The sequence below is a fragment of the Oncorhynchus keta genome, chromosome 26 (assembly GCF_023373465.1).
Source record: "Oncorhynchus keta strain PuntledgeMale-10-30-2019 chromosome 26, Oket_V2, whole genome shotgun sequence".
Taxonomy (NCBI): Eukaryota; Metazoa; Chordata; class Actinopteri; order Salmoniformes; family Salmonidae; genus Oncorhynchus; species Oncorhynchus keta.
The window spans coordinates 41,394,637-41,408,094 of NC_068446.1; the positions used below are offsets into that span (position 1 = coordinate 41,394,637).

The 13,458-nt window shown below is 41.3% G+C and overlaps 1 protein-coding gene across 8 annotated transcripts in view; it reads right to left on the bottom strand.

Annotated features, from left to right (window-relative positions):
• LOC118358799 (tight junction protein ZO-1-like) overlaps positions 1-13,458 on the bottom strand; it is a 201,221-nt gene that overhangs the window by 130,506 nt on the left and 57,257 nt on the right. Inside the window, exon 1 of one of the 8 annotated variants that reach the window (XM_052480877.1) lies at positions 3,604-3,781. The exons of the other annotated variants lie outside the window; for them this stretch is intronic. The gene's annotated coding sequence lies outside the window, so the exon portion shown is untranslated. Of the gene's footprint in view, positions 1-3,603; positions 3,782-13,458 lie in introns of those variants that run through there. 8 annotated transcript variants of the gene reach the window in all.

Below are 13,458 nucleotides of genomic sequence, written 5' to 3' on the forward strand. Positions count from 1 at the left end.
TACAGTAACTGCCACTGGCTGGGAAAGCTATCTACAGTAATTGCCACTGGCTGGGAAAGCTATCTACAGTAACTGCCACTGGCTGGGAAAGCTATCTACAGTAACTGCCACTGGCTGGGCTTATGCATGCTAGTATAGTTAGCAAGGTAAAAGTGTAAGGTGAGCTTAACAACCAATAATTACTAGCTTCTGCATCTTGCCTATGCTGTTCGGCCATCGAACATCCATACATTTATATGTACATATTCTTAATCATTATTTTACACTTGTGTTTGTATAAGGTAGTTGTTGTGAAATTGTTAGATGACTTGTTAGATATCGCTGCACGGTCGGAACTAGAAGCACAAGCATTTCGCTACACTCGCGTTAACATCTGCTAACCATGTGTATGTGACCAATAACATTTTATTGATATTTGATTTGATTTACTGTTTACCTAGAATGAAACTGGGCTAGCTACAGTCATTGTGTGATTAACATACAAACAATACTACTAGGCTGGCCTGGGTGAGAGGTCAATGTGAGGTCAAATCAACACCCAATATAGACTAACAGTGTGACAGTAGCCTAGCACTAAACTGTGCTTTCCTTTAGCCATGAGATAACAGAAGGTACTATGGTGGGTGTTACATTTGTAATTAGTTAAGTTTCTATTTTTATAAATAATTTCAACATTTCACTTCATTGGCCTGGGTGCACTGTACTGTGAAGATGAAACATTTCACTCCTCTATACCTTTCTGCTGAAAAGTAACAGAATCCGCTAAAGGAGAGAAGTGGAAAGGAAGGAGAGAGAGTGAGACAGTGAGAAAGAGAGAGAGAGAGAGAGAGAGAGAGAGAGAGAGAGAGAGAGAGAGAGAGAGAGAGAGAGAGAGAGAGAGAGAGAGAGAGAGAGAGAGAGAGAGAGTGAGAGACAGAGAGTGAGCGAGAGACAGAGAGCGAGCGAGAGACAGAGAGACAGAGTGAGCGAGAGACAGAGCGACAGAGTGAGAGAGACAGAGAGAGAGAGAGAGCGAGAGACAGAGAGACAGAGTGTGAGCTAGAGACAGAGAGACAGAGTGTGAGCTTGAGACAGAGAGTGAGCGAGAGAGACAGAGAGACAGAGAGTGAGTGAGCGAGAGACAGAGAGACAGAGTGTGAGCTAGAGACAGAGAGACAGAGTGTGAGCTTGAGACAGAGAGTGAGTGAGCGAGAGACAGAGAGACAGAGAGTGAGTGAGCGCGAGAGACAGAGAGACAGAGAGTGAGTGAGCGAGAGACACTCTGTCGCTTCCAGAGGCAGTTTGTAACTCGGTAGTGTGTGTTGCAACCAAGGAAAGACAATTTTTTTACGCGCTACGTGCTTCAGCACTCGCCGGTCCCGTTCTGTGAGCTTGTGTGGTCTACCACTTCGCTGCTGAGCCGTTGCTGCTCCTAGAGGTTTCCACTTCACAATAACAGCACTTACAGTTGACCGGGGCAGCTCTAGCAGGGCAGAAATTTGACAAACTGACTTGGTTGGTTAGGTAGCATCCTATGACGGTGCCACGTTGAAAGTCACTGAATCCTTCAATACGGGCCATTCTACTGCAAATGTTTGTCTATGCTTAAGGACAAACATACTTAGTCATATTGAGATGACAATGAAATGAATAAAAGCAGCCTATTTTGGAGACATTGCTAATCCAATGCTCCCCAGTCTATATTCCTGCTGTGAAGGTCAACTGTTGTTTATTTATTTATGAGATGGAAAAATAAAACATGGCAACTCCATTACTGTGGTTAAAGAAAAAATACAAAACAAAATCATTCTGAAACTGTTAAAGTACCAACACTTTTGCTCAAAGAAACTTTTGCAGAGGGGGCTAACACAAGTCACCAAGGTTATGCGCTAAAATATTATTGATGCTACAACACAGAATGGAGAAAGAAAATATTGTCTTTTGAAATGTGTATATTCTTTTGGTATTCAGTGCTTTAAATCACCAGTCCAATCTCAAATAATCTAAGCAAAAGCATAAGATGACAAGTTCATGGTCGCTTTCCATATTGGTGGTTCCTCCTTCTGTAGCTCAGTTGGTAGAGCATGGCGCTTGTAACGCCAGGGTAGTGGGTTCGATTCCCGGGACCACCCATACGTAGAATGTATGCACACATGACTGTAAGTCGCTTTGGATAAAAGCGTCTGCTAAATGGCATATATTATTATTATTACTTGTGTGACAAAGAGCAATAAATACAGGTGTCATTACCATGTTGTTATCTATACACATGCCACACCTCCAAGAGGTCATTTCTGTGTGCTAATAGTTTACAAATAATGACGACGTTGAACTAAAATGTGTATTGTATGTGAATTCTGCCCGTGTGTGATCATTTATAATGCAAGGCTGGCAAAAAAAGAAAGAAAACGACAGTGAGTCACAGGTAATGAATGATGTATGACCCTGAAGATGATATCAGGACAAGTGGTGGAGAATAACACAGTACCAAGCAGTAAGAAAACCCTTCATGGTCACACCAAACCACAGTCAAAAAGGTCGCAATCACATGTCCCGTCGAGCCTCTTGTCCTCAGGGTAACCTAGTAGAACAGCCTCCTCAACGTAACCTAAATAGCTATCTGATAACGTTACCGACGGATACAAGACAGAAGGACAGGTTGGTGGTGACTACCGAAACACAGATGCTGCCTGGACATCTAACCTTATATTCAAACAGGTCGGTGATGAAGGTAGTTAGACTGAACTTGCTTGCCATATAGAAAAGATCCCTGAACAAACATCACTAGCTCATAATGATTTAAACAACTGTCTGTGTGTAATTTAAGCCGGTTTGTTAACGTGAACTAACCTGTTCTTACCGACGAGGCTATATTTACTAGTTTATGTGTCTAACAATGTCACTTACCAACTCAGTATCTGTATACAATGTAGCACGCTAAAACATGACATAGATAAACTTCTTGTTTTCATTCGTTGCTGCCTGACTGATGCAGCCAGACAGATAATTACTCTATATTCGTACATTAGTTACTCTATATTAATTATATAGACCGTAATTCCTTTAGCGTACCGTTAAATCATGAGCAACAACACCGATCAAACCGAGTGAGACAGGTGCTTGACTCCGGGGGTAAGACCTTCCACACACAGACTGCTGGAGCTGAGTAAAAACCCTTATTGTGCCATATTTTCCATGCATTATGATGGGGATGAGGGGGGGGGGTCTTTGCTATAATTTCTTGCCACACACACAGTTAACAGCTAACGGGAGACACCTTCGGTTTAAAGGAACCGGGGGGGTCGCCGACATTTTGTTACTGCCGGTGATGCAAGCTGTCCTGGCTATACAACAGCAAACACTTCCGTCTTCCTAGCGCCATGCCAATTGTTTTAATCTCCTCGACCCTTGGTTAATCTACATGAAAACAATTGTATTTTAAAGATGTCCTTTGGCCTAGCCTAGCCAGGTAACGTTAGCTAGTTTAGTAAACTGGTAGTGTGTATCCTCTCGCTAATAGCAGTCCACAGCGGGACGACTACTACACACACACACGCACACACACACACTGGCTTTTCTCTCTCTCTAGCTAAAACATATCACATGAAATCCATATGTATTCACCTTATTCGGTGTACTGGTCCTTACAATGTATGGGTGAAATCCTTTTTAGGAAAATAATGAATAAATCGTCTGGCGTGGCTCCAAAGCAGCCGCACTGCAATGGCAGGCACTGGATGCCTTCCCCCTCTCTACCAGACCGCTTTTCTTCACAGCAGCACGGTGACCGGTCTGCCGAGCTAAACTCGGGTGGAGTAGCTACGTAAAAAAAATAAAAAGCATCACGCGTCATTCCACTGTAAAGTTTACAGGGTCGAGAACCCATGCCTCAGCATAATTATCGAGCATGGAGGTCAAATTAATATAAAATTAACAAGTTCAATCATTAGACTATATTTCAAAGCTGCACATTAAAACCTGCAATATGACATAATGTCATGATGACTTTATAAGACAAAAGTGTGTGTGTGTGTATAGGTAACATTGCCCTTGATCATGACACTACGTGCCATTATATTACGCATAAAATTAATTGGACCAAGGCGTCTTCTGTATGGGGGAGTTTTGTTAAGAGCTCTGATGCTTGGTCAGAACATCAACACACATTGCTAGCGGTATGAATTTGGAAAAGGCCCTAATATTTCATATCAGCGATTAAATTATTTTAATGAAACAAAAGGTTAAATTGATACACACTTTTTTTTTTAAATAGGGCTAGAGTTTTCTCAATTTAGACATTCTTGTAATAGAGATTAAGATCTTTATTGGTCAATTGCACACAAAGTACAACCAAAATTTGACTTCAGCCTTTAACCCGACCCTTCTGAAAGAATATGGTGCTTTCAAGACAAGTTGGGAACTCTGGAAAAACTTGGTCGAATCATGACGTCAGTGATATTCAGGTTGGAAAGTCAAGAGTTATATGCCGTGTTCAAGACAACTGGGGAACTCGGCATAGCTCGAAATAGCTCCGACTAGGGAAAAATAGTTTTGGATGGTCATCCAACTAAGGAATTCCAAGTTGAGAACTCTGGCCTCTTTCTACAGCTCTGACTTGAAGATCGCTGGCGTCATGATTCTACCTCATTTTTTTCAGAGTCCCCAGTTGTCTTGAAAGCACCACTAGAAGGATGCCAGATTTTCCGACTTGGAATTCAATACAAACAATTTTCCCAGTCAGTTCCCAGTTATCTTGAAGTCGGAGATTTCCAAGTTTCCAGTTGTTATAAACGCAGCAACACATACATACAGTAACTGCAAAAACGTATCTTAATTGGGTGTTGAGCCACCACAAGCCGCTAGAACAGCTGCAATGCACATTGGTATAGATTCTACAAATGTCTGGAACTCTATTGGAGGGATGCGACAGAATTCTTCCTTGAGAAATTCCATAATTTTGTGTTTTGTTGATAGTGATAGAAAACGCTGCCTCAGGCGCCACTCTAGAGTCTCACATAAGTGTTCAATTGGGTTGAGATCTGATGACTGAGACACGCCCTTTAAACCCCCTATCCTCTTTTGAGACCCCTCTTTCAAAGTCACTGAGATCTCTTCTAGCCTAAATAATGGGCAACTGGGCATTTTTATACATGATCCTAAGCACAATGTTGATGTGATGTTAATTGCTTAATTAAATCATGAAGCACACCTATGTGGAAGTGCCTGTTTTCAATATACATTGTATCCCTCATTTACTCAAGTGTTTCCGTTATTTTGGTAGTTACCTGTACACATACAGGTTTTGGAGAGGTGTGGGGGGGGTTGCCACACTGGGCGCCAGGGGAGCTGTAGTTGTGGAGGGTTAAGTGCCTTGATCAAAGCAAATGGCATCTAGGATTTGATACCAGCAACCCTCCGATTGCCAGTTCACTTCCCACTGGATTTTCCCCTTTGGACCTGGGATTCGAACTGGCAAAGCTCCGGCTCGCCTCTCTAACCGCTAGACTTCCTATGGTGCATCTCAAGATTTATTTCATCGTGTAATATTTTTAATAAATACATGTATGAATCACGGCGTACATAATAGGGCTGTGTGACGGGTCACGAATTATTGTCCGCCGGTGATGTGATCGTCAAGCAAATAACTGTCAGCCAGTGATGTGATCGTCAAGCAAATAACTGTCAGCCGGTGATGTGATCGTCAAGTAAATAACTGTCAGCCGGTGATGTGATCGTCAAGCAAATAACTGTCAGCCGGTGATGTGATCGTCAAGCAAATAACTGTCAGCCGGTGATGTGATCGTCAAGCAAATAACTGTCAGCCGGTGATGTGATCGTCAAGTAAATAACTGTCAGCCGGTGATGTGATCGTCAAGCAAATAACTGTCAGCCGGTGATGTGATCGTCAAGCAAATAACTGTCAGCCGGTGATGTGATCGTCAAGCAAATAACTGTCAGCCGGTGATGTGATCGTCAAGCAAATAACTGTCAGCCGGTGATGTGATCGTCAAGCAAATAACTGTCAGTCTCACGGTAATTCAACGGTAATTAAGATAAACACATTTCTAAAGAAACATGATGTGAAGAAAATGTAGTCTACTTCATGAAGGACAGAATAGCCTACTCTGAGTTGTCCTGATGTTAGGTCCTGATCTGGCTATGCCATATGGCTGTGGGCTACACTAGTTCATTTAGCAGACAAGATTTGCTTAGAATTCCATGGCAATATTTTTTATAGTATGGAGAATAAAATTGAACAAAGCTGAATAAAATAGAAATTATATTTCTCCAAACGATTTGAGGGAGTGCGGACAAGCGGCTATTCTGTGTTGATCGGTAAACAAAGAAACAGGTACTTCTATTTGTTTAATTTAGATTAATTAATGCAACTTTAGTTGTTTTACAAACATTGGGCGAAATATGTTCTGATTTTTAATACATTCCAAGGTTGCATGATGCGATGATGATTTGAAAAAAGTCGATTGAAAGGCATCAGCTCTGCTTTGTTTTAGTTTTTTGAGCAGACTGCACACACAACATCAGTCACTCATTCACAATTTGATAAGCACTTGATAATGCCTATATTTACACGATGGCATCCCCTTTGTGAGGCCGGAATGCACCCTAAAAAAAAAATCGTTGTGCACTTCTCCCTGAGAACTGCGTGCTCCATCACGTGATCGGGTCTTCCTCACAGGCTACAAGTGAAAACAGACGCAACTGTGCACGTCCTTATCCAATTCCGAGGTGCATAATTGAAGATATTGGAAGGACTGTCCACATTGACTTTTTATCAGCCAACAATATAAGTAGGCCTAACGAACAGGAAATGCACTAGCCTATGTCAATCTACTATCTCCAATAGTACAAAGGTCGACCTATTCTATTCTGTGCAATAAATAAATATTCCAAACATAGTCTGGGACAGTTGTGGGATGTGATAGATCCCAAATTAATACAACCGCTTCTTTTACACAATGTGGCTTACGCAACAGATCAGAACGTTTAGCTTAAAATGTTGATAAACTAAAATATTAGGCTATTTCTTTACATTATAAGTGCAGCAATGTGCACACAATAGTAGGCTATAGGCACGAATGTTCCATTAGTGGAAAACACCATTATCAAAAGTGAACACAAATGTGATTATGCATTTTATGCTTTTATTAGAAAAAACATTTTTACAGTGACATTATTATTATTCATCATTATCTGCCCCAAACTTGACACTAATGCGCTGCTTTGAATTTGATTTGATTTGAGTTAGGCTCTACACCCCTTGTATTTGACCACTATAGTTGTGATTACAAACCTTATCAAAACATTTTAGGCCTATGGCATAGGCTACATGAAGTGTGTGACTATGATTTGAAAAAGTTGCGCACAAAAAAAAGGCATTGTTTCTTATGCTGGGCATCATTCACAAGCGATAATATATAATTTACAAGTGATAGGCTAATATTTTCACCCATTAGACTATTCTTGATTTAATCTTGTCTTTACATATACTAAATAATGTATGTGTGAAATTTGTTTTGATGTAGAATGGACCATTATCATGCACCTGTCTCAAAACGGGGTCAGGGAAGAAATACATGTCATCTATGCACTTAAATAGCGAATGGAGGACACTTTTCCTCGTGGTTTATTGGACTAACCGGAAGGTTGCAAGTTCAAACCCCCGAGCTGTCGTTCTGTCCCTGAACAGGCAGTTAACCCACTGTTCCTAGGCCGTCATTGAAAATAAGAATTTATTCTTAACTGACTTGCCTAGTTAAATAAAGGTAAATACAAATATGGCCACCACAACAGCCCTAGGCATACAGTAATTGCATCATTCTATAAGCCAAGCAAATATTTTGATTATGATTTATTGATTTCAGACCAGAAAGGCTAGTCTTTGCTTGGCACATGCCTTGTTGATTTAAACAAGCTTCTCTACACTTGTCAATGTGCTTCTCTTTAAATGCTGTTCCACCAATCCTTACGCTTGCATGGACTTGGCCATCAGTCAAGCCCACTGCAATAAAATAGGCGCTAGATGTTTATTACAGTACAGAACACTGCAAGGGAATTCTATATTTTACTGTAGCAGGGGGGAGGTGGGGTCTGCTCTGCAGACAAGAAAGTGTTTAGTCTGCAATGGAACAGGCAGCCGGGGCTCTTACTCACTCGGTTTGATCAGAGAAGATGTGCAGGGAGAATAGTGGCGAATCGACTACGGCTGTAAATGAACATAACACAAACACCTACAGTATGCAGGTGTGTGCACAAAAAAAGCACCTTAGAATACATTGAAAAGCTGTATGCTACAACGGCAAAAATCGACAAAAATCTTTTCATTTTGACATCCCGACAAATCAACATTGAACCCCAGGCTATAGCTTAGCAATAGTAGCTCAAATTTGCAATGAGCATAGAATACAGCGACAGAGTGATCACCTCTATCTGCTCCGTCTGCAAACGACCACATCTATAATAAGCACAGATAGGCCATCGTTAGTCTACTTACTGTATGTTGGTTCATGCGTGCAGATTGTAACCCCAACACCTACAGTAGGCTTTGCTGCAGGTGTACAACATCAGATTGACCAAGAGATAATATTAAATGCTGTAGATGTTATAACAGACAATCATTTTCAATTTCATTTTGACGACACACCAAACCATTAGCAAAAATAGCTTAATTAATCAATCAATCAATCAATCAATCAAATGTATCGATTAAGCTCTTCTTACATCAGCCGATGTCACAAAGTGCTGTACAGAAACCCAGCCTAAAACCCCCCAAAACAGCAATGCTGATGTAGAAGCACAGTGTTAAATAGGAGTACAGAGATACAGAGTGATCGTCTCCATTAAGCTTGTATTCCTAACACTGTATCTGCAGAAATGTTAACATCAATTAAGGTAGGCCTCTGTGCAGAGAAATTAATGTGGCGCTGCATATCCCCAGATGCCTAAATCCAGTTTTACTGCGTGCACTATATTCACACATTAGCGCCTGCACTTTTGTCAAGTCAAGTATTCCACTAGGAATAGAAGTGCATTAAAGTGTCATGTCATGGGGGCTGCTATAAATATCTTCTCGATAGTTAAATATTTACTAGTGGGAAAAGTATATAGCATAAAAGAAGGCGCTGAATGTTTGTGGTATTCTGAATGATATATTTCAGATTTTTATTCATGACAGTAAATATAGGTTTGACCCAGTCCTCCGTGCGCTCTTCCTGTTGTCGTCCCAAATGGCAGCCTGATCAAAAGGAACGCACTATGTAGGGAATAGTGTGCCATTTGGAGACGAGGCCTTTCGTCTCTACATGATTTAGTGCAGAGGTTTGGGCCCTCCGTAATTAAGACTTTTCATTTGGCACTTGCAGGCTAATCTTCATTCGCTTATCTAACAGCAATAGACTAGGGTGCAGTGTCTGTGTCTGTGGTTAAGGTGCATGTGGCAGAATATTATATTTTGGAAGAACAATTGTTTAAATAAAGATTATTTCACTTGTAACTCACTGTATCACAATTCCAGTGGGTCAGAAGTTTACATACACTAAGTTGACTGTGCCTTTAAACAGCTTGGAAAATTCCTGAAAATTATGTCATGGCTTTAGAAGCTTCTGATAGGCTAATTGACATCATTTGAGTCAATTGGAGGTGTACCTGTGGATGTATTTCAAGGCCTACCTTCAAACTCAGTGCTTCTTTGCTTGACATCATGGGAAAATCAAAAGAAATCAGCCAAGACCTCCGAAAAAATGTTTGTAGACCTCCAGAAGTCTGGTTCATCCTTGGGAGCAATTTCCAAACACCTGAAGGTACCACATTGATCTGTACTGACAATATTATGCGAGTATAAACACCATGGGACCACGCAGCCGTCATACTGCTCAGAAAGGAGAGGCGTTCTGTCTTCTAGAGATCAACTAACTTTGGTGCTAAAAGTGCAAATCAACCCCAGAACAACAGCAAAGGACCTTGTGAAGATGCTGGAGGAAACAGGTACAAAAGTATCTATATCCACAGTAAAATGAGTCCAATATTGACATAACCTGAAAGGCCTCTCAGCAAGGAAGAAGCCACTGCTCCAAAACCGCCATAAAAAAGCCAGACTACGGTTTGCAACTGCACATGGGGGCAAAGATCGTACATTTTGGAGAAATGTCCTCTGGTCTGATGAAACAAAAATACAACTGTTTGGCCATAATGACCATCGTTATATTTGGAGGAAAAGGGTGAGGCTTGCAAGCTGAAGAACATCCTGACAGTGAAGCACAGGGGTGGCAGCATCATGAGGGGGGGTGCTTTGCTGCAGGAGGGTCGGGTACACGTCACAAAATAGATGGCATCATGAGGGAGGAAAATTATGTGAATATATTGAAGCAACATCTCAAGACATCAGTCAGGAAATTAAAGCTTGGTGACAAATGGGTCTTCCAAATGGACAATGACCCCAAGCATACTTCCAAAGTTGTGGCAAAATGGCTTAAGGACAACAAAGTCAAGGTATTGGAGTGGCCATCACAATGCCCTGACCTCAATCTTATAGACAATGTGTGAGCAGAACTGAAAAAGCGTGTGCGAGCAAGGAGGCCTACAAACCTGACTCAGTTACACCAGCTCTGTAGGGAGGAATGGGCCAAAATTCACCCAACTTATTGTGGGAAGCTTGTGGAAGGCTACCTGAAATGTTTGACACAGAGTTAAACAATTTAAAGGCAATGCTACCAAATACTAATTGAGCGTATGTAAACTTCTGACCATCTGGGAAAGTGATGAAATAAATAAAAGCTGAAATAAATCACTCTACTATTATTCTGACATTTCACATTCTTAAAATAAAGTGGTGATCCTAACTGACCTAAAACAGGGGAGTTTTACTCGGATTAAATGTCAGGAATTGTGAAAAACTGAGTTTAAATGTATTTGGCTAAGGTGTATGTAAACATCCGACTTCAACTGTATGTAGTTTTTTTAAATGTACAAAATAAATTACACTTAATAATATGAGACTGTGAAACTCACATTGATTGGTAGCTTTCAACAGAGTGAGTTAGGGCCGCTACTGTGTGTGTCACTACATATTTGAGAGTATGTGTGTGTGTGTGTGTGTGTGTGTGTGTGTGTGTGTGTGTGTGTGTGTGTGTGTGTGTGTGTGTGTGTGTGTGTGTGTGTGTGTGTGTGTGTGTGTGTGTGTGTGTGTGTGTGTGTGTGTGTGTGGCAACTCAAACAAATCTCTCTCTATGAGCCATCTATTACCTACCAGTAGAGCATACAGCCACTCCTCTGCAGAGTCAGCCGGAAAACACATGTATACAAAAATGTCTGTTTTTGACAAGAGCTTTCTTGTGACAAGCAGACAAAATGCACGGCGGTTTTTATTATTATTGTTTATTTATTTATTACCAAGGATTAAATAAATTCATTGTGTGTATTTGTGTGTCTAATACATTTCGTCAATGGATTTGGGAAAAGATGGACACAATAGAGAAGGTTTATTTTAAAGAGAGTCTTGTTCAATAAGCCTAAACAGAATGTTTATTTAAGGTTTATCTATTGTTCAATAAGCCTAAACAGAAGGTTTATTTAAGGTTTATCTATTGTTCAATAAGCCTAAACAGAAGGTTTATTTAAGGTGTATCTATTGTTCAATAAGCCTAAACAGAAGGTTTATCTATTGTTCAATAAGCCTAAACAGAAGGTTTATCTATTGTTCAATAAGCCTAAACAGAAGGTTTATCTATTGTTCAATAAGCCTAAACAGAAGGTTTATCTATTGTTCAATAAGCCTAAACAGAAGGTTTATTTAAGGTTTATCTATTGTTCAATAAAGCCAAAGCAGAAGTGGTATAACCTTTTCTAAGAGGCCAATTCAAGCTGCATCCCAAATGGCTCCCTATTCCCAAAATAGTGCACAACTTTTGACCAGAGCCCTATGCAATATATAGGGAATAGGGGGCCATTTGGGAGACAACCGAAGTGACCTTTATAGCCTCCTTGCTCTGCAGATATGAGAAGTCCAGAGGAGAAACTTAAACCCAGGCACTCTGCTTCTCTTTAGTCATGATGCTCAATATTTGTTTCCCACGAGGAATACAGATATAATCAATATAAAATGTCAATTGTGTACTGCACCAAACCCCTGCTCACAGTCTAAAACCCACCGCTCACAGCTCACAGCCAGATTCTATTCCAGAATGCTGTATCCTCCTACTGTATTCTGTATTCTATTCCAGAATGCTGTATCCTCCTACTGTATTCTGTATTCTATTCCAGAATGCTGTATCCTCCTACTGTATTCTGTATTCTATTCCAGAATGCTGTATCCTCCTACTGTATTCTATTCCAGAATGCTGTATCCTCCTACTGTATTCTATTCCAGAATGCTGTATCCTCCTACTGTATTCTATTCCAGAATGCTGTATCCTCCTACTGTATTATATTCCTCAGTGTTAGAGCTACAAGTAGAGTTCCTCATTGTATGCAGCACCTTCTGTTGTGCACTTTGTCACCACAGCGGGACCGCTGCTGTCACCTCTAGGCTCTTTGCTCTAATGAGCACAGTAAGGTAGGAGGAGATGGGGTCTGAATATAATGCAGAAGTGAGGAGCACTGGAGGTCCTGTAGAGGTCAGATGTTGCTGACGTACAGAGACACTGACGTAAGGAGAGCTGCCCTGCCGCTGCTTATTCCATTGGAGGATGGCAGGAAGGTGGGGGAGGATGGTGGAGGGTAGAGGCAGGGGGTAAGTTGGCAAAGGTTATGGGAATTAGATAAACAAGGACAGTCAGTCATAGTTGATCGGCGGTGTAACGTTAAGGACAGTACAGCTTAAAGCACAACTAGAAACATGACTAGGTTATTAATCCTACAGATCCCTGCTCTGTGTACAGCATGTATACCATTTACATACTAAGGAAAGGGAGATACCTAGTCAGTTGTACAACTGAATGCCTTCGACTGAAACGTGTCTCCAGTATTTAACCCAACCCCTCTGAATCAGAGAGGTGCGGGGGGGTGCGCCCGGGGAACAGTGGGTTAACTGTCTTGCTCTTGGGGCAGAACGACGACGGCTCGGGGATTCGATCCAGCAACCTTTCGGTTACTGGCCCAACGCTCTAACCACTAGGCTACCTGCCGCCCTCAAGTATCCCGCGATAGTGCTTAGGGCAATACTGCAATGACAAGGAAAACAAGTCACCGCTGAGCAATAAGGCTGGGTTGAACTGTTGGAATGACCCATTCATTACGTACTGTGGACAGGTGCAGTAGAAGCTGACAACATTTTCGATGGAGAAAAAAAAAGAAGAAAGAAAGAACGTGTGTCCAAAATCTCTATGCGTTTGGATTGTCTTTGATGTTGGCTTATGCCTCTTAATGTTGTTACGTTCAGCCCTTGAAATACCCTCTGTTAAGTAGCACTGCACAGTGTGAGTTAGTGTGTGTGTGTGTGTCTGTGTGTGTATGCGGCATGCTTGC